Source organism: Hordeum vulgare, chromosome 5H (genome assembly GCF_904849725.1).
Source record: "Hordeum vulgare subsp. vulgare chromosome 5H, MorexV3_pseudomolecules_assembly, whole genome shotgun sequence".
In the NCBI taxonomy this organism is placed as follows: domain Eukaryota; kingdom Viridiplantae; phylum Streptophyta; class Magnoliopsida; order Poales; family Poaceae; genus Hordeum; species Hordeum vulgare.
In genome coordinates this window covers 14199913-14222995 of record NC_058522.1, presented here as the reverse complement: position 1 = coordinate 14222995, position 23083 = coordinate 14199913, and the positions used below count along the sequence as shown (strand labels likewise).

Here is a 23083-nt window from a genome sequence, read left to right as displayed (position 1 = left end):
TTCCCTTTGTCTGTCGGTATAGAACTTTCCTGAGATTCGATCGTCGGTATACCTATACCTTGTTCAATCTCGTTACCGGTAAGTCTCTTTACTCGTTCCATAGCATGTCATCATGTGACTAACTCCTTAGTCACATTGAGCTCATGATGATGTTCTACCGAGTGGGCCCAGATATACCTCTCCGTCACACGGAGTGACAAATCCCGATCTCGATTCGTATCAACCCAACAGACACTTTCGGAGGTACCCGTAGTGCACCTTTATAGTCACCCAGTTACGTTGTGACGTTTGATACACCCAAAGCACTCATACGGTATCCGGGAGTTGCACAATCTCACGGTCGAAGGAAAAGATACTTGACATTAGAAAATCTTTAGCATACGAACAATACAATCTAGTGCTATGCTTAGGATTGGGTCTTGTCCATCACATCATTCTCCTAATGATGTGATCCCGTTATCAATGACATCTAATGCCCATGATCAGGAAACCATGATCATCTATTGACTAACGAGCTAGCCAACTAGAGGCTTGCTAGGGACACTTTGTGATCTATTTATTCACACATGTATTACTGTTTCCTGTTAATACAATTATAGCATGAACAATAGACGATTATCATGAACAAGGAAATATGATAATAACCATTTTATTATTTCCTCTAGGGCATATTTCCAACACTCTGACCCTGGATCTTATAGTTCCCATGGCTTGCCCAAATCAGCCACCAGGAAGAGGAGGAAGCTTAACTCTGATGACGAGGATTCAGACTTTATGCCTGAAGAGACTTCAGCTCCTCCCAAGGCTCCTAAGAAGGCTGACAGGAAATTCACTGCTACTCCAGCTGATATGAAAGCACCCGAGTATGTCAGGAAAAGCACTAAGCTTTCCAAGGACGCACCTACAAAGGAAGCTAGTGTGAAGAGGCCAAGGAAGAGAACCATTCATCTTGTTGGCAGAAAGACTTCCATGTATGAAGATCCGGAAGCTTCCGAGGAAGAACTGCCTGAGGAGATCCCAATTCCTCCCAAGAAGAAGAAGTTGATGGCTGACGCCATGAAGTCTGCTCCAAAGCCTGCTGCTAAAACGAAGAAGGCTCCTCCTTCCAAGAAGACCACATAGGACATACCTGCGGCTGCTAATTCGAAAGGCCCTGCATCCAGTGCCCCTGCTGTAGAGGAAGAGGCAGATGAGAATGCTCTTGTGCTAAGAAAGTTGAGACCGTTCATTCCACTCCACAATGCTACTCATCCTGTTGCAGAGTACATGAAGAAGAGGAAGGATGCCAGACTGAGAAAGTGGAGAGCTCTTGACCCATATGATGTCAGAAGGAGAACAGTGTTGATCCGAGGTTTCACACCAAGGAGCAACAAGACTTCTATGAGACTGTCTTATTTGACAAAAGTCCCGCTGTCAGTGATATGAGGTATGTCGACTCAGCATACATTAAGGATAATGAGAATTTCTTTCCCCACCTCAGAGACAACTTCAAGGCTGTAGACATTGATGAATTTGTTGGGAAAGAGATGACCCCATGGAATGATGAGTTGATCATGCAATTCTATGCAACTGTGCACTTCTATGAAGACTCTTTGTTCTAGATGATAGATGGTCACAGATATGAAGCCAGAATTGCTCAATGGGCAACTATCATTGGTCCACCCAAGCAGGAGAGTCACATGTTGATGTATATGCAGAAGCTGAGAAGAATCACAACTCCATCGCCAACATGTACAAGACCGTTCCTCATAAGTACTTGGCCAGTCACAAGCTTGGATCAATCTACTTTCTTCAAGTTGTCATTCCCACGATGAACACTATTCTGCGATACACCCTCATCCCTAAATCAGGTGATGAGAAGATGATCACAAGATATTCTATCAACCTGCTACACCTTATAGATACACATACTAGATTTGGAGTGATGGATTTGATAGTGGAGACTATCCGGAGAACTGTTGCGGATCAGAAGAGATCCTGTGGATATGCACCTTATATTCAGATGTTCATCAATGCCAAGCTAGGAAAGCACGCATATCTACTTGATCGTCCCCATCTACCTCTTCAGTGTGAGTTTGAAGACAATGATGTTGTGATGGATGACAATGATCCCAACTCACCTGCAGCAAGAATGGCAGCAGAGGCAGTAGAGGCTGAAGCTGCTAGAAACATGCCACCCCCAGTTCCACAGCTAGAAACTCAAACTCAGCAAATGAAATTTCTAGTTAGCACTGTCCAAGGCATGGATAAGAACATTCGGGAAATCATGCAAAATCATAAGAGTCATGAGAGGGTTGTGACCACCATCATTATACAGCTTCAACATGAAGTTGACTCTGTGGAGATTCCATGCTCAGAGGATGAAGATGAATATGAAGATGATGAAGATGACGAGGATGATTCTCTTCCTCCCACTACCACTAGGTACAACACCATGCCCCGGTCAGCTGCTATTTCTGCTTAGGAGACAGGTCAGACATCTTCAGCACAAGCATCAACACCTTCAAGACCAGCTCCATCTCAAGCTCCTCCAGTATCAACTCCTCCAGCTCCAAGGACTTCAGAAGGCTCCTTCGCAGACGCTGTTCTATCGACTCCATCTTCAGCTGCCTAGACAAACGCTTAGTTCTATACTTTTGAACTTTTTGGTAACTTGTTGCCAAAGGGGGAGAAATGCATAAATCATACACTTCATGTGAGAGAGAGATTTTGACTTTATTTGCTCTCGTTTGGTTTTAAAAACTTTGGTTTTTGGATGACTTTATCCTATCTATGTGATTGATCATACGCTTTATCGTGTGTGATGCTACGATATTATCATTTAGCTATGCATGTGATGATCATTCACTTATCTTGTTGGTGTCATGTGCATTGTTATTATTTTTACGTACCACCAAGATGTATGTGACCTGCAAGAGAAACCCATGATCCTAATCAATTGTGCATTTGCATTCAAAAGCAAATTCTAAATAATGCACAAACTTAGGGGGAGCTCTTGCTTTTCACATACTTCTCAAAGCGTCGATGTTAATCATCGATTATATCCTTTGTCGAAGATTTGATCTATATGTTGTCATCAATTACCAAAAAGGGGGAGATTGAAATCACAATTGCTCCCTATGGTGGTTTTGATAATTGATCACAACATATTCATCATTGGACTAATATGTTTTCAAAGTATATTTCAGAAAAGTTCAAAAGATGTTATGGCTTAAGATTCATGTGGAGATACCCCTTCATGCAAGAAAGGATTAATATTGGCTCAAGCTTCAAGCTAGAAGACTCTTCATTTAATAATTGTGAGAAATCACTTCTGAGTCCATAGGGAAGCCAATACTATTAAAAGGGGTGAGGTAGTAAAATGAACTGATTGCTCAAATGCTCAAAGTTAGCCACCAAAGCACTCAGTCATTTTCCCCACATATCCACTCTGTCAAGTTCCACATTCACAAATTTGGTGTCACGAACATTGCCACATCAGACCCATCGAGTTTGAACTGAAGACAGAACCCTAGCCATTCCCACAAAATTGGTACAACCGAAACTGCATCGGTGCTACCGAGTTTGGGTGACCAACATTCTGTTGCCAAGATACACAAAATCGGAATTTGCGAGTTTGAGTATCGGTGCCACCGAGTTTGGTCATCTGACCGTTAGTCACCTTTTCGGTGCCACCGAGTTCTATATATCGGTCTCACCGACATTCAAAAGTTCGCACCTTTAGTGCTAGTCGGTACCACCGAGTTGTCCACTTTGGTGTCACCGGGTTTGCTCTTTTGTGTGTAATATTTGGATTTTGGCTGTTGTCTATATACGCATGCACTCACCTCTCATTCGTGGGAGAAGCACTCAGAACACATACTTCATTGCCAAATCCATTTTGTGATAAAGAACCACCTACTCATGTGTTGAGCCAAGTAATTACAATCCAATCATTTGAAACTTGATCTCTAGCCTCCCCAAACTGCTTTCCACCAAATCAACCTCTCCTACCCATGCATATTTTGTGAGAGAGTGATTTGTGTTGAGGAGACTATGTTTAGAAGCACAAGAGGAAGGAGTTCATTGATCTACCCCATCAATTACCTTTTGGAGGATGGTGCCTCCTAGATTGGTTAGGTGTTGCTTGGGAGCCTCCTACTTCGTGTTGTGGAGTTGAACCAAGATGTTTGTAAGGGCAAGGAGATCGCCTACTTCGTGAAGATCTACTGTGAGTAAGGATAGTCCTCCGTGGACGGAAGCCGTAGTGGAATAGATAAGGCCGCTTATTTGTGGACCCTCCGTGGGTGGAGCTCTCCGTGGACTCTCGCAGCCATTACCCTCCGTGGGTTGGAGTCTCCACTAACATGGACGTACGATAGCGCCACCTATCGGAACCATGCCAAAAATCGCCATGTCAACCCTATGTGTTTGATCTCCCTTCCTCACTCCTCTATTTACACTTGCTTGTTTATTTTCCGCTGCTATACTATTAGAACTACATGTGTAGGGTGAACTTGACTTGTTATAACTGTCATAGTTGCCTCTCAAGTAAAATTGGGAAAAGGCAAAAAAAATGCTTGTCAAATAGTCTAATCACCCCCCCCTCTAGACATACTTCTGATCCTTCATCAAATGACCAGAATTCAATACAAATTCAAGTTAAAGACCGTTACCACCGGTTTTTGAAATCCCTTTCACAAAAATACCACGAACTGCGCTGTCATTTCAGGACTGTACATACATGAATTTTGGTAGACCTTGGAGATCTTATGCCTCATGGTCCCTAATAATAAGACCAAGCAGTTGTCAAAGGTAAGAAAATGCAATTAACACTTTTTTATATTTCATTTCCAAATGTTGAATAGTTCATAGATGTATGTTATGATATATAATGTGAATCTTTAAAAACTCATAACATGACATGCCTTATTGCAACCTAAGAAACACAAATCTATATACTTATACTAATTAGGCACTCCCAAGAAATTACCACGTTAATTAGAAAATATGAGCCGTTTATCTGGTAGGACCGAATTATTACGGTGTAGATTAACCGACACAATCTTTTTTTACTCGCTTGATTATTTCACGGTTGGACTCTAAATGGCCTACAGGATTCTTTTGTTTAAGCTCATTGGCCTCCACGGTTCAATCTAGGGAGATTAACCCATGTAACCTTTTTTTTGCTACAGAATCGCATGGCCCTTTCACGGATGGATTCCGTATGGCCTCCATGATTCTTTATTTAAGCTTTGTGGCCTCCAAGATTCAACCTAGAGAAAACATACCCTTTCTCCTCTGGACTCTATATGCCCTCTATGCTCAATCTAGGATACTCGGGAGCACACACCAATGTCTCTCCCGATGGGCATCTTCAATTGGCCTCTCTCGCCTCACATCATCCCACGAACCCTAAGGCCTCGTTTGGTTTCAGGGGATTGGGGAGGTTTTGGGAGGGAGGGATTTCAAGGGCTTGGGTGAATCCCTTCCTTCCACCCAATCCTCTCAAATCCCCTCAAATCCTTTCTATTTGGTACAAAGGGATTCAAACACAGGAATGCACTATAATTAAAAATGTAATTTTTACAACTTCAGATCAAAAGAGAACACATCACATGATAAAATCACCATATAGAAGTGGATTCCAAAACCACGAATGGTCCACGAGAACACATCACAGGATTAAATCTACTGATTTATCATTCCAGGCATGTAGTGCAGATATAAACTCAAAACACAGTACTGGATACTTGGATAGTTTTCAGAACGACCAAGCAAATGTTCACACCACCCATTTTAACATAGGAGTCACATGATTGGCAGCTAGGCCTTGCAGGCACCGGACTGTCCGAAGGATGGTCATTCGTTCATTACAGGCTTGTTCTCGTTGGCCTTGAACCTCTGGTCCTTCAGCTTCTGCTCTTTCATTTTCCTACCATCAGGAAAGCAAAGGGAATTAGTCACTTGAATTCAAGATTCATCAAATTTACTGCATTTTGTCAGTCGTCAAAGTTCGATGCAGATGGGTCATTCAGAAATGCATTTCGCAATAGTGTGTTACTGCTAAGTACTACAAAACAACCTAAACATTGACACGGTTAAAAATTACAGAACACAATTTGTGTGACAGTTCATAATCAGTAAGAACAAGCTCAGTTTCCTGCGTCCAAACAGCTTTCTATATTTTCATTGTTAGCACCACGTTGTCTCGAAGCACCATGTGGGTTAACCAAGTGTGCACTACCAGAGGCACAATCCCATTCATTAACCTCACTACCAGAGGCACAATCACATTCATCAACCTCCTACTATCAATCACAGAACTACCACCTGTGTTTATTTAGTACACGGCCCCTTAGATAAAGTCACAAGTTTAGTTTTGCCCTCTCAGCAATTCTCCAACAGCGAGGTTATGGAATTCTATAGTAACAGCAGAGTGAACAAGTACTTCCAATACTACTCCCTAGATCCTACTCAAGACCAGGAGACCTACTATCAAAAATGGACTTATATAAAATTAAGAAGCAACAACATTCAACGTTCCTATAGATTCAGTCGCATTCGGCGACAACAAAATTTAGTACGACCCGGTTCCCATCGAGAGCTCCTCTTTTCTACTCGTACCACAGCAGCTATCAAGCACAGCAGCAGCAACAACTATCATGCACAGCAGCAGCTATCAAGCACAGCAGTAGCAACTATCAAGCACAACAGCTACCAAGCACAACAGTAGCAGCAGCTATCGTGCACAGCAGCAGCTACAAGCACAACAGCAGCTACCAAAGTCTACTCGTACCACAATAGCTATCAAGCACAGCAGCAGCTATCGTGCGATTAGTAGATGATGACACAATCATTATTCACACCACCAGCACAACACTATCCACACCAGATTTTATCTTTAGTTTCTTGACATGTAGATGAATTTGAGATATGAAATTTGCATCTAATCGATGGAAGGCCATGTTACACATTAGTGGCCTAGCTAATAATCTGGCTAAGACTAGCAGACGCATAAAGCAGCAGTGGAGTATTTCTTTTCAGACACATAATCTGTCTAAGACTAGTAGACACATAATCCAGCCAACCAAGTAATTGAAAGTAAACACACAAGAGTATGAAGAACATAGAGAAATCTTACCTTAGATACCCCAAGGTAAGTCTGCCATTTCGCTCTGAAGGAACACGGCGGCGCTCACTTCATCTTCGGCGGCGGCATCGAGGAAAATTTCACGATTCTCAGCATTTTTGAACACCTTGTATGCAGCGGCTCTTTCTCCATGTGAGATGCCTTCCATCTTGTGCAGAATAACAATGAAATTGGTGATGGTGAACTGTTGGGCAATTTTTGACCCTGCGAACAAAGCAGACTCCTGCTCTGCTTGCTTCCGTTTGATCTCCACATAGTTTGCCATCACTTCCACCATGGGATCATCCCGCTTCTTCTTCTTGGGCTCTTTCACTGGCTTTTTATTGGAACCACCAGGAGCACCTGCTCCAGTAACATCACTTTGAGTACCATCTATTGGATCATCACTTTGAGTAGCTCCACTTGGACCATCACTTTGAACCGCATCTCTTGGATCATCATACATGAGTAAATCATCTTCGCACTAATTCAGATGAAAAGAGAACCCAGTCTCATCTCTTTCAACTTCAGGATCATCGTCAGTCACTTGTGTAGCCTCAATTGATGTAAAATTGAAATTACCTTCTGCTATGTGTCCTGCACAAGCAACCAAGTTCTCATTAAAGGTCACATAGCAATAGAAATTCTTTATAAAGGTAAGAAACAGGTAGCAAATGAAAATCCATTAAACTCACCATCATAAAGATCACCTAGCTTGTCGTACAGAGGAAATGGATTTGTTTGAAACTTGCTTATATCTGGCCAGGAGTGTATATAAGAGAAATGATTTATCAAAACTAGATCACCCGAAAACAAGAGAAAACAAGTTGCATTATATATTATCAAACTTACAATAATCAACTTCTGCCAAAGATGTGGATCGGCCTCTATCATGTGTGTATGATAGTTCCAGCTAACACCACTTTGCTTTCGAGCATCCTTGATAAGCCTGTACTAACTCTTCAATTCTTTTTGTTTTTCTTGGATTTGTTGTTTTGTAAAATTTGTATGGGAATATCTCTCATGGAATATTTTGTCATTCTGTTCCAAGATTCAGCAGACCAACCATTTTGCACTCTATGATATGGATTATTGTGCTCATGAAGTAAATCTACCAGAGCCTTTTCAAGAGCCGGGTTCCACTGAGCTCTAGGCTTCTTAACTACACATAGCACAAATTTGGCATACTTGATCACACTCAACATGACAAGAGTTGCTATAATTCAACAAGCGGAGATGAAGCATTAAAATACCTTTTGGAGAAGTCTTTTTAATTTTGGGTGTCAACTTCTTCGCACCGTGTGAAGCCTTTTTTTCCAGTCGCTTTCATAAGATTGTACTTTGGAGACCCCTTTGGACACATATCTGCATTCAACAAGGATTACATTGTTAGATGATGAAGACGACTTAAGTTATTCAACAAGGATACATGATTAAAAAACACACCACAATGTTGGTTATTCAGGATAATATGCCTGCCACATTTGCATTGCGATTTCATCCCTAAAAGTGTTCCCTAAGCCGTTGTTCCCATAGTTATTCTCATCACCATTTGGGAGATCAACAAAATCATTTGGCGCTATGTTATTGGGCTGGTTGTCAAGCCAAGTCTCGTCTCCATTATGCATCTTGATGATATTGTTAAGAAGTGCAGCAGCAGCAGGAAGTTTCACTTGGTTCTCGATTGTATGTAGTGTGCCAACATGAAAAATTGGGAAGCGCTTTTTAAGAATTCCTAGGGACCTTTCCACATGGTTGCGTAGAATAGCATGTCGATGGTTGAACAATTCCATGTGGTTCTGTGGCCGAGCATGTCCATGACCAAATTCCTTCAAATGATATCGGACACCCCGATAAGGTGCCAGAAATGACTGAGTGTTTGCATAACCACCATCAACTAGGTAAAACTTCCCTTCGGGTACTCTAAATCATGTCATCATCGCAGACTGAAGAACTCTGGCATCTGTTGCTGAACCCTCCCAGCCACATGATATGAAAGTGAACCGTAGATCGAAGTCGCACGCAATCATGATGTTATGACTGAGGGTGCCCTTCCTATTCCGAAATGGAGCGGCAATCCCAGGTGTTGCAGTTATAGGTACATGTGAACCATCAATGACTCCTAAACAGTTCTGAAAATAAAATGGATTGAAGGTCAACGAAGAAGTTCAAGTTAGATAAGTCAAGAAATTGTGGAAGTGTTACTGATGGAAATCTGGAAATAGGGACAAAATCTTGGGTCGGTGGAGATTCTTGGATGTGGCTCATCAATGCTCGGAGGCTTCAAAAATCGACTAGCTAAGAGAGGAATAATGTTGAAGAACTCGTTGATGTACTCATGGAATGTTTGACCACTGTGTTGAAATTTTAACAGGAGATCTTCATAAGACGCGTTGTGGGACACCATGTATAAAAAAAAGGACAACTTCTCCTCCACCTTAATTCTTGTATCCAATATCAACTTTTCTCTTCTAAGGTAAGATGCCAAAGCCCTAAAGATATGTGGCTCCATCCTATAAGCTACAAGGCAATTTTTAATATGCCCTGTAAGAATATCATGGACACGCTTCTTTCCATATAGGATGGAGCTATGTCGCTTCTTTCTCTCGATTGTTCCTCTTTTACGCATTTGGTGCAATATGGGCCAAATGAAGGACATCAAATCTTCATCATCCTCTCTTCTTCTCTTCCGAATTCGGTCGATTATTTCAGAATTCATCTCGGCACTAAAACTAGAATAAGCAAACAACAAGCAGGATAATAAACGACGTGTAAGATAACAAATAATCACTCATATACATATATATAATGTAGAAATCTAGTTGGGTGTCGCATTTTACACAACCGAGTCAACAATAAGTTAGCGGTGCCTAGAACAGCATGAAGCATCAGGAGTATTGCAACTGAATGTTAAACGTCTTATTAAACAGCATGAAGCATCAGGAGTATTGCAACTTGGGACTGCGCTTGTTAATTAACACAGCCTGAAATTTCCAACATTAGCATCCCTTCTCTCCCACAACTTAATAAATGTTGAGTTAATTTAGGATATGTTACACACCAAGATACCACCAAGACACTATACATCTCTCGGATTGTTACACAGAAACACACCATTTCCAGTCACTAACGACTAAACAATTAGTACCAACAATATATACAAAGAGGGCAAACGATATAATTACCTGAGCGGAGAGCCAGTGGCAGCCTCCAAGTGTGAACGGAACGGGTGACGATGTGTTCGCTGGATAGCTCCTCAACCAGCTCGTAGAGCTAGCACTGCACGACCTTGCGGTCAGGCACGTCGACGCCGAACAGGTGCCTGTCCAGGAAGAAGTAGCAAAAATCAACATTCCGGCTACAATCAACATTCCTAGCACCAATACCCAGCCACAGCAAAGAAAAGTAAAGCAACCCCAAAAGAAGGCAGCAGCAACAGCTACCATGAATTTGTAGAAAGAGGCCTGGCGTTAAATTAACGAGGCCAACTGCTTTGGTAATTGTAGTGTCGTTGTCCATTTATTCTGAATGTGCTATATTATACTGTACAAGAGTAAGTAAGTTCAAGCACCTCTCATTGTTCCTAAAATTAAACTGGTGGCACCCCTGTCGATAAATCTGATGATTACATTTTGAATCGTCATTTGCAGTTGCCATCTGATTACACAAACCATATATTCTGAATCGTCGGTGCATCCTCTGCAGGTTTCTCACAGAATGCGAACTGCAAGATGTGCTCTGCTTTCTTGCTCCTAAGACGACGAGCTCGTCTCCACCGCGGTGAGCACCACCAGCCCCACCCACCGAGACGAGGCAGCAGCCATGGCTGGACAAAGATAGAACCCTAGACGACACGGGGAGAGGAGAGGAGGGGAGGCGAGGCGAAGACTTACCGTCGGGGAGTAGTACGGTATGCCAGAGCAGATCGCCAGCGTTGAGGAGTTGGGTTGCAGGGGCGGCGGCTCGGGGAGGAGTCGGGCGGCGGCGGCGGCTTGGGGAGGAGTCGCGCGACAAAATCCTCGAGCCCACCCTCGAGGGTTCTGAAGCGCATGGAAGAAGCGGATCGAAGGGGGAATCGAGTGGGTTGGCCCATGTAATCTCGTGTATCAAACAGGCCGTCGGGGTTTCGTGGGGATTCTGGGCCTCGCGGGGTTAATCCCCTCGAAACCCCTCCAACCCACGCGAAACAAACATCTGGGCACTGCAACGTTTGAGAGGAAAATCCCCCCGGGGGGGGGGGGGGGCAGAAACCCCACAGATCCTCGGGCGTTTATTTGGTAGGAGGGGTTTGCTTAGCCTAATCCCCTCCGTTCCCCTTCAATCCCTTCCTATCCATGTGTTTCAAAACCCTCCTCGGGGGACTAGTGGAAGCAAAACCCCGGGGATTTGAGAGGATTGGGCGGAACAAAGGGATTCACCCAATCCCCTGAAATCCCTCCCTCTCAAAACCTCCCCAATCCCCCTTAACCAAACGAGGCCTAAAGATGTTTGCCCTCATGCTCAACATTGCAGCGCCCTCCAGGTCCTCTTGATAAACTTCTAAATTTTATCCGCCACGCTAAACTCTGACGGCTTGGTGTCCAATCTTTCAATTACCCCAGCTTCAATTTCGACCAGTTACAAACTTGGCATCTTTTTGCAGGATCAACTCCTATGATTGGCAGATGCAACGGATAAGGTATATCGACATCAACTTAGTGCAGACATGGTAGCTACGAGACTCCTCACAACAGTCCCGCTCACCCTCCTCCCGCTAGCAAAGAAGCCCCACCCGCCTCTACATACAGGGATTCCTCTTTGGGTAGTGTACACTTCGGGTATGAGCATGTCAAGATTTTCAAAAGAAACTGGACCACGATTACTCAATTATTTTTAGAAAACATTGTGCAAAAGTAATATGGGTATGTGATTGTTTGCTTGCTGTAGTCATGAGTAATTAAGCCACACCCCGCCTCCAAAAACAGGGATTCCTCTTTGGGTAGTGCATGCTTTGGGCATCAGCACGTCAAGATTCTCAGAAGAAACTGGACCACGATTACTCAATTCATTTTTGAAATGTGTGAAGAAGCAATATGGACATATGATTGTTTCCTTGCTATAGGCATGAGGAAATAGTTCACGTTAACGAAGACTATAGGATAGCGTTGGAGCTGAAGATGGGGGAGGATGGTTGGATATCGACTAGATTACGCACGAGGTGATAAGCATTATAGAAAGGAATACTTGAAGTTCTACCGATAGCATCAAATATCATTAAGCTGAGACCAATGAACTATAGCTCATGTTATGTATTTTTATTTCCCCAATGCTGAATTTTTAGCTCCACAATCGTCTTAGCACTAGCTCTTTCCCTGACATCCTTGATATATAGTTATATTAATTTGCTTGATGATTTCGCCTAAAAGCCAGGGGAAGCTTTTAGTTCGTAGTGGAACTCCTTATTAGGGCTTTGCGACGTACATAAATTCAGTTTTAATGCCTTAGTCTTTCAAATTCTTTCATTTAGCGGAACTTGCATATACATTTTGGAATCGGTCAGCTTTGGTAGTGCATTTCGCAGGTAAGAAGGAAGCAATGATACACAAGATGTGTAAGTAAACAGATTTTAATACCGAAAGGATTATTGTTGCTTTTCTCATGTTGCTCACCTGCTTTTAGTTATGTGGGATCTGTGTAAAAAGTCTAAAGTGGTGAACTCTGCAATTTTTTGTATTGCCGGCCATCCTTATATCTTTAGACTACTGATTCATTTGGTGCTTCATAGTTCTGTGCAATACATACAGTTACGGGATAAGATTACTAATACTCTTATGATTTATGTAAGATGCTCACATAGTGGGTTATTATGTGTTTAGATGGAACTACTAAGGCTCCACTACAATGCTATAGTATTACTTCATATTTCAAAATAACTGCATTGGCAGTAGGTCCCAGTGGGTCAGCACGACGGTTCTGAATAAACAATAGCAAAGGATCTCAGTGCTCTATCCGGGCATGATTTAATAGAAGATATATGTCTATGGCGATTCCCGTGAGAAATATCTTCTATTTCATTTCTTTTAATTATTCCACACGCTAAGTATCACACTCTCCATTATTCTTACGGATACAAGACTGTCAACACTAAGATTGTTGGATACTTGGATTGGCAACTTCAATGGGAATCCTAATTTCATATATTTGTGCTTTTTCATCTCGGATGCAAAATTTGCAAACCGTTTGGCTAATAAAGCCTTCCTATGTGCTAGAGTTAGTGAACACTCGAGCTATTTTAACCATTTGTTTTAAAAATTATTTGCATGTATATGTCCAGTGTCCTATTGTGCTCAATTCTATTGCGGAGCGTGCCCTTTTATCTCTCATTCCAAGAGGACAATAACAAATATGCTGAGGATTATGGCATCACATACTTAAGATACTTCAGAGTTAGTGTTTTTCCTCCTTGATTCTTCTAAGCCATGGATTTTTTCTTCTCTTTCCATTATACGTGATTATCAATGTCAAAAAGTGCAAATATTATTTACAACATTCAAAGTAGTATAACATTTGAAATTTTTAATGTGGTGAATACATGCCTCTTATTAATAATTCTTTCCAGACTTGGTATTTTGTACATATTCTGCCACTGGACAATCAGGCCGATCTTTGCATGCTACTTAAGAGTTTCATTTGAGACGCTAACTCAATACGCATGGTAGTCTCAAGATATTATATATTTTGTTAATAATAGAAATCAATTGTGTGCCTTCTGGATAATATCCTACCGGAACCATTTTTTTTTACAAACAATCATTGATAATCCGATTAAATAAGCATATTACTTCTGCTTCAAAACCTAAGATTTATGATTTCATCCTGACCCGTGCATAGGAACAAATGATACTGAATGTGTCAAAATGTGATTTATTTAGCTAGCCCGTGCATAGTAGTGTATTCAACCACTTGGCATGCTCCTCAAACGATGCAAAAAATTATGGTTAATGTGAGGCATACATTAAATAGTTTTTTTGATTTGAAATTCATGTTGTTCATATAGTGCAAACAGAAACAATATAAATATTGTCAGCATGCTATCTTAAGAGATATAGTTTTTGTGCCGATTTAGTTTATAGCCAATCAGACATATCGATAACTTTTTCAAAGAACTTTATTCCCCTATGAATTAGTCCTGACATCTGAAGTCCTTTAGGTCCCGATTGTATGTCAGGTTACTATGGCTGTACATAACACATTTCTACTTTCTATGGTATGGGATTCTAAGATAATATTTTGCAACTAGCCTGTGCGAATGCACGGGTTCACGACTAGTTTATATAATGTGTATGTTATTTAACTTGAGCACTATTCATTTGAATCTTTTATCTATTTTTGTATATAAGAAATGATCATGTTTGTTGATGAGCTTTTCCCAAGTGCACACGATAGATCACCATCAACATATGAAAATTTGGTGAACATAAAAATATAATGCCATACATTCATGAACATATACATACATACATGAACGAACATACATACATACATGAACATACATATATATACATGAACATAAAGAAAATGCAGGGCCGGGCGGCGGTGGCGGCAGCGCAGGGCAGGGGGAGGAGCCAGTACATGTTTTTAGTAGTAATCTGTGAAAGTTTGAGATAATACTTTGAGCCGAACCCCATGATCCTAGATTCACCACTGCATGTAACGCGATATATGTGAATCCTATGAAAACAACACGAAGACGGTGAACATAGAGAGGAGAGGAGCGGCAATGGCTCACCATGGGAGGAGGCGGCGGAGTCGATGGAGGTGGCTAGCCGGTGGCGTTGGGGTCGAGTGGCGCGCGGAGGGGTCGGGGCCGGAGGAGCGGAGATGGTGGCGTCAGGGTCAGAGACAAGAGGAGCCGGCGACGACGGCGTCAGGGTTAGGGGGAGCGGAGACGGTGGTGATCTAGGGGTGAGGAGGAGAAGAAACTAGCGGCTGGAGATTGGAAAAACTGCAAAGCCAATTATATAGTACACCCTTTAGTCCCGGTTGGTGGCTACAACCAGGACTAAAGGCCTCATTTTAGAAGTCGAAAGGGTGGGAAGCCTAGGCCTTTGTCCCGGTCGGTGGCTACAACCGGGACTAAATGCCTCATTTTCAGCACTCGAAAGGGCGGGAAGCCCATGCCTTTAGTCCCGGTTGGTGGCCTCAACCCGGACTAAACGGGCCGTTAGTCCTGGTTGGAGCCACCAACCGGGACTAAAGTTCTACGGCTGGCACGACAACGGGCGGGTGAATGTTTAGTCCCACCTCGCTAGCCGAGAGGTGTCGAGCGTGGTTTATAAGCGCGGTTGTGCCAACCCTCTCGAGCTCCTCTCATATGCAGGCCTACGGGCCTAAACGTACTGTCTATGCCTCTGGGCCTACTAGGCCTGCTTCGGGCGTGCATCCTAGCCCAACTAGCGTGTAGGATTTCTAGTCGTATGCACGCTATGGTGGCCCCGTAGGTGGCATCTTTTACATTAATTCTTTTTAGTTCATTCTTTTTAACGACTAAATACTTTGATAGTTTTAGTTAATATTTTTTAAATTCTTTTGAGTTCATTCTTGTTAACAATTCAATACTTTGATAATTTTAGTTAATATTGTTTTGATTCTTTTTAGTTCATTCTTTTTTATATTAGTTTATTCTTTGAGGTAAATGACCTTGAAATTGAAAAGCACTATAATGAACTCTGAAAAGGTTGAAAGTTGGCATAGTTTCATCATTTCACCCACATAGCATGTGTTTAAAAGTTGAGAGGGTTACGATAAAAACTGGATGCACTTCATGTACAAAATCAACAATCTCTTTCGAAGTATCAGGGTTTCGGACGAAAACTCATCTGTTACAAAGGGATTTCATTTTTTTAAACTAATTTCAACTCCATACTTTTTTTGCGTTCAACATGCACCATTCGAAGCCACATCCGTAATTTCCAACACTTTCTGACTTTATTTGGTATTTTTCGTCCATTTATTGATTTGTTTTTTAGCTAAATGATCCTGAAATTGAAAAGCACTATAAATAAACTATGAAAAGGTTAAAGTTGGCATGGTATCCTCATTTCACCCACATAGCATGTGCTAAAAAGTTGAGAGGGTTACGACAAAAAATGGATGCACTTCGTATATAAAATCAACAATCTCTTTCGAAGTATGAGGGTTTTGGACGAAAACTCATCTGTTACAAAGGGATTTTTTTAACTTATTTATGTGCGTTCAACATGCACCATTCAAAGCCACGTCATCAATTTTTAAACCTTTCTGACTTCATTTGGTATTTTTCATGCATTTACTGATTTTTTAGCTAAATGACCCTGCAATTGAAAAGCAGTACAAATAAACTCTGAATAGATTGAAAATTCGCATGGTATCATCATTTCACCCACATAGAATGTACAAAAAAGTTGAGAGGGTTATGGCAAAAACTGGATGCATGCTACCTCTTGAGCTTGCGTTGGTTTTTCCCTTGAAGAGGAAAGGGTGATGCAACACAGTGGCAGTAAGTATTTCCCTCAGTTTGAGAACCAATGTATTAATCCAGTGGGTGTATCAAGACAAGTCACCAATGTACCTGCGCAAAAACAAACAAACTTGCACCCAACGCTATAAAGGGGTTGTCAATCCCTTCACGATTAATTCCAAGGTGAGATCTGAAGGTGGAAAGTGCAACAAAGTAAAAGTGTAGAGGTTAAAATATGATGTGAAGTAGACCCGGGGGCATAGTGTTCACTAGAGGCTTCTCTCATGATAGCAAGTATTACGGTGAGCGAACGAATTACTGTCGAGCAATTGATAGAACCGCGCAAAGTCATGACGATATCTAAGGCAATGATCATACATATAGGCATCACGTCCGAGACAAGTAGACCGATACTGTCTGCATCTACTACTATTACTCCACACATCGACCGCTATCCAGCATGCATCTAGTGTATTGAGTTCATAACAAATAGAGTAACGCCTTAAGCAAGATGACATGATGTAGAGGGATAAATTCATGCAATAGATATAAACCCCATCTTTTTACCCTTGATGGCAACAACATGATGCGTGCCTCGCTACACCTTCTGTCACTGGCTGAGGACACCACACGGTATGAACCCAAAACAAAGCACTTCTCCCATTGCAAGAATTATAGATCAAGTTGGCCAAACGAAACCCACAACTCGAAGAGAATTATAAGGATACGAAATCATGCATATAAGAGATCAGAGGAGACTCAAATAATATCCATAGATAATCTGATCATAAATCCACAATTCATCGGATCTCGACAAACACACCGCAAAAGAAGATTACATCGGATAGATCTCCATGAATATCATGGAGAACTTTGTATTGAAGATCCAAGAGAGAGAAGAAGCCTTCTAGCTAATAGCTATGGACCCGAAGGTCTGTGGTGAACTACTCACGCATCATCGGAGAGGCAATGGTGTTGATGAAGAACCCCCTCCGGAAGGGCACCGGAACGGTCCCTAGATGGGATCTTGCGGAGACAGAAGCTTACGGCGGCGAAAAAGTATTTTTGTGGCTCTCTCTAGCAGTTTTGGATTTTTAGGGACTTTATAGGCGGAAGAAGTAGTGCAAAGGAGCCATGGGGGCCCCACAAGCCTGGTAGGCACCCCCCCAGGCCGCGGCTAGGGGGCTGGTGGCCTCCCCCGGGGTCCTTTGCCTTGGTTCTCAAGTTCCCTGCGTATCTTCTTGTCACGCCCAAGATGCGACCCTATCCTCAATTTGGCACGAAGGCCTCGTCAGGGATAGAAGTGCATCTCATCGTGTCGCAAGAATGGATATCGTTACAAGTACATGTACTGAAAAGAAGAGATATATAATAGAATTGGCTTGCACTCGCCACAAGCTACATCAGAGTCACATCAGTACATTACATAATCAACAAGAGTAAGAACAGGGTCCGACTACGGACGAGAACAAACGAGAAAAGAAGAACGACGTCTATCCTTGCTATCCCAGGCTGCTGGCCTGGAACCCATCCTAGATCGAAGAAGAAGAAGAAGAAGCAACTCCAAATGAACAATCAACGCGCTCACGTCGATTAACCTTTACCTGTACCTGCCATTGGTGTTGTAGTAATTTGTGAGCCACATGGGACTCAACAATCTCATTTCCAAAGGTATCAAGACTATCAAAGCTTAATCGGTGAGGTATGGTTAAGTGGTGAGGTTGCAGCAGCGGCTAAGCATATATATATGGTGGCTAAACCTACGAGTACAAGAAATAAGAGGGGGAAGATCTACGCATAGCGGACGTGAACTACTGATGATCAAATGAATGATCCTGAACACCTACCTACGTCAGACATAACCCCACCGTGTCCTCGATCAAAAGAGACAGTCATGGTTACGCACTCAGTTGGCATATTTTAATTAAGTTAACTTCAAGTTATCTAGAACCAGTGTTAAACAAAGCTTCCACGTTGCCACATAACCGCGGGCACGGCTTTTCGAAAAGATTTAACCCTGCAGGGGTGCTCCAACTAGTCCATCACAAATTACCACAAGCCGCATAGAAATCCTGGATCACGAAGCTCACGATCTCGTCGGATTCCCTTGTGGAAAACCTCAACTCTGAGATTACCCAAAGCATCACCGGAATCCCGATGCACAAGATATTCCGTCAAAGGTAAAACTAATCCAGCAAGGCCGCCCGACGTGTCGACGAAGCCGATAGGAGCCGCGTATCTCGTTCTCAGGACACGACGGATGGAAAAGCCTACAGGTACCAAACCTCGAGTTGCCCTGTGGTGGCCCCGCAGTCTGTCCATTTTGGACCAACACTCATGAGGAGCACTGGCCCGGGGGTTGATTAAAAATCCTCGGGTTAATTACTCCCTATGCAGTTCATTAGTTATTAGGAAAATGTAGTACGAAAGTTGGGCCTTGCCAGACCAGCTTTAATCTAAAACGAATTATCAAGGGGGTCCCCATAACAACCCGATCGTGTTAGGAGCGCTCATTTATGGAACATAACACCGGTAGCCGAAACTAAGGGGGCAAAGGTGGAACAAAACACCAGGCTAGAAAGGCCGAGCCTTCCACCTTTTACCAAGTATATAGGTGCATTAAATTAAATAGCATTTAAATATGATGATATAACAAGGAACCCATGTTATCACATGGAAGCAACTGCACCTGCAACTAGCAACGCTAACAACATGGTTAAGCAAGCGGTAACATAGCCAATCAGTGGTTTGCTAGGTCGAACAGGTTGAAGGTAATCATGGCATTGTTGAGAGGCTGATATTTAACATGTGGTAGGCAACGAGACATAAACGATAGAAGCGATAAACAAGCATGGCAATTATAGTAATGGTATCTGGGGAAATGGTCATCTTGTCTGAGATCCCGCTTGGAAGAAGAACAACTCGGTGAAGCAGACGAACCAACGTGGACGAACGGGTCCTCACATTCCGACATGCTTGCGGAACTCTATCGAGATGGAGCAAGCCGGAAACAAACATCAACACAATATTCACCACACGATGAACAACATGATGCAGAACCTACTATGATGCATGATCAGTTCAAACGCAAGGGATGGCATGGTAATTCACCTCACGCAAACTCTACACATTAAGTGAAGCTCGATATGCAACGGGTTGTATATCGACGAAACTCCACGTTTAAGTATTTAATTCACTCCCGATTTATTAACACGGCAATGTTTAATGTTGTTTAACATGGCAAGGGGTGAAGCGGTGATCCTACCTGACATCCTAGACAGTTTAACTCGCGGAACATAGAACGGAGCTACGGCACAAGAACATGCAACACAAGACGTATATGCCATGAATGCGTCATGAATGCGAGTCATCAACACCACGGCAAGAGGAGAAAGAAACATATGTCGCCACGGCGAGCGAGAGGGAACCATGGCGGCAAAACGGAGACGAAGCCACGACAACGTTTCTATCCCGATAGCTCGTCGAGCAATCGTGTCAACGTACAGGAAGCGTGTGCGGGAACATTACATAAGAATGGGGTGATCCCGCTACCGGGTTCCCATGTGTCGAGGCACAACAAAAGAAGTACACGTGCAACGGGCAACATACGGTGCATACATATATTCAACTCATACATCACATGCACATGGTCACGACACGTCTCATCGGTATACCTTCGAAGCGTGCATATCGGAGCGGATCGGTCCGGTGAAGGGGAACAACGGTCGTCGTGGACATCGTGGAAGTCGTGGTCATCGTGGTCGTCGTGGACATCGTGGAAGTCGTGGTCATTGTGGTCGTCGTGGAAGTAGTGGTACTCGGGTCTCGTCGATGGTAGTCGTTCGCTCGGCATCGTGGTTCACGGTCTACGGCGTCGGTAGACGGGTCTTCTCGTCGGTAGTCGAACACGTTTCCGAAGATGTTCGGGGTTCGTCACGGACGTAGTGGACTCAGCGAGCTTGTCGATTCCACGGCGTCGGGGATGGTGCACATGGTGACGACAGGCTACACACGGCAACATCTAGCAGCAACGACGGAATAGCAACATAGCACGCTACGGCACTAGTAACGCTAGCAACCTACAACGCCTAGCAACCAGCAGCAAAAGCATTGGTGCAAGCCTGCAACTAGCAATAGCAAGCAGCACAAACGATAGCAACTAGCTATAGCAGCAGGAACAGCAAAACGACATCTACAGCACAAGCACCAACTAAGCAACTAGCCTAGCATGCACGGCAGCAGCATCTCGCGGCAACAATAGCTAGCAACTACAACGGCTAAGCAACAGCTAGCAGCACGCGGCAGGGCAAATAACAGCAGCTAGCAGGACAACGGCAAGCAACTAGCAAGCACAGCGGCACCAGCAAGCTTCGGCGGCAAGCAACGCAACAGCTTAGCGCAGCAGCAACATACACAAGCCACAACAACTAGCCAGCGACAAGCAGGCAGGCACAACAACAACATTGCACAGCAGCAGACGGCAGCGGGCGACAGCAACTTCACGCAGCAGCAGCAAAAACGCAGCAGCAACAGGACACCAACGGCAGCAGCGAGGGGAACCGGAGGTGAGCACACCGGCGGGGAGAATGTCCATGGCGGCAGCGAGGAGCACGAGGCGGGGCGCACCGGAGAGCAGCAGCAACAACACGACTCCATGGGGAGGACCTCGGGGCCATGGCAGCAGGGAGACCAGGGCGAGCAAGAGGAGCACGGACGTTGCGGCGGCGGGGCTGGCCACCGGCATACAGCGCGGCGCGCGGGCGAGGTCGAGCGCGACTGGAGGCGGCGAGGACGGGAGGCCATGGAGGCGGAGGCCGGGCCATGGCTGGGTGGCAGAGAGCTCGGGACACAGGAGAGGCCATGGCGAGCAGCAGCGCGGGGACGGACACCGGCGGGGAGAGGGAGGCCACGGCGGGGCACGGGCGACGGGTGAGCACCGGCGGGGAGCGGGAGGTTGCGGCAGCTGGTGGTCGAGAGGGGGAGGTGCGCTACGGGGTGGAAGAAGGGGGAAGGAACGGGGGGAGAACAGAGGGGATCGGGGCTGAGGGAGCAACGGCGCAGGGGAGGAAGACACTGAGGGGATCGGGATCGGGCTGCGCTAGGGCAGGCAGGCAGGGGCCACGCGGGCCTTGGGCCAGCTCGGCAGCACTAGGCTGGGCTCCTCTCCCTTCTTCGGTTTTTGTTTTTTTTAAACAGAAAAACTCACAAAGCGAAAGAATTAAACAAAATTAAAATAATAATAAAAAAATGCTTTTTGGCTCTTTGAAAAATAAACCCCAACTATAAAAATAGCTTGGGCATCTTTTAAACGAATAAAAAAATAAAACCTTTTGAAGAATAAAATAAAATCCCTTTTGAAAAATTAAATAAAAGCTCTTTATTTAAAGAATAAAATAAAATCCCTTTAAAAGAGAAAAGAAAATGAGAGGGTTTTAAAATAACACACAAGGAGAAATAAAATAAAACCCAAGGGTTGCCCCGCATTTAATAAAAGGACCTTTTTGAAAGAAGACGCTTTATTTTAAAGGGGATAAACGGAAACTTTAGCAAAACCACAAAAATGAAGAGAGAGGGGAGAGGGGCGAGTTACTATCGCACTACGACTCGGTGATCACTCGAAGCACAACACTCAAAACACCACACGTGACAGACGATGCAAGATGCCATGCATGATGCGACGATGCAAACTAAATGACAATGCAACAAATAAAACTAATCACACGACGGAAACGGAAATAAAAGGGGCAATCTTCTGGGCGTCGGTCTCGGGTTGTCACACTTCTGTTATGGAAAAAATCTTTCTGAAGGTTTTATTCCGTTTGGACTCCGTTTAATATTCTTCTCTGAAAAGGGTCAAAAACACGGAAAAAACAGAAACTGGCACTTGACACTGAGTTAATAGGTTAGTCCCAAAAAAGATATAAAATAACATAATCATGCATACAAAACATCCAAAGTTGACAAGATAATAGCATGGAACCATCCAAAATTATAGATACATTGGAAACGTATCAATGTACTTCGTGTACAAAATGGATAATCTCTTTCGAAGTATCGGGGTTTCGGACGAAAACTCATCCGCTACAAAGGGAATTCATTTCTTTTAATTTATTTCAACTCCAGACTTTTTATGCGTTCAAACTGCACCATTCAAAGCCACATCATCAAAATAGTTCTTAAGAGAAAGTCTTCACTTTTTTCGCGTGTGTCCCTTGATTATTGCGCCGTAACCATGGATAATCTTCTTCGCTTAACAGGGTGTTTGGGTCAACCTTCACTTTGAAGGGAGGAATCTCACCAAAGTATAGTAGTGATCAAATGTTATTACTGCAGAAATAAATACATAATGTTCATATATAGTTCTCATGAAACAAGATACAACTATGTAAAACATTTAAATGCAACAACTAATGTGATCAAAATCACAACTAAGGTAACAATTGACCCAACATCATAATGATACCAAGCCTCTTTATCAATGTCATATTTTCTAA

General features: G+C 43.4%; 1 pseudogene; it reads right to left on the bottom strand.

Annotated features, from left to right (window-relative positions):
* Positions 1-7124: 7124 nt before the first annotated feature.
* LOC123396196 lies at positions 7125-21333 on the bottom strand (annotated as a pseudogene).
* Positions 21334-23083: the final 1750 nt, after the last annotated feature.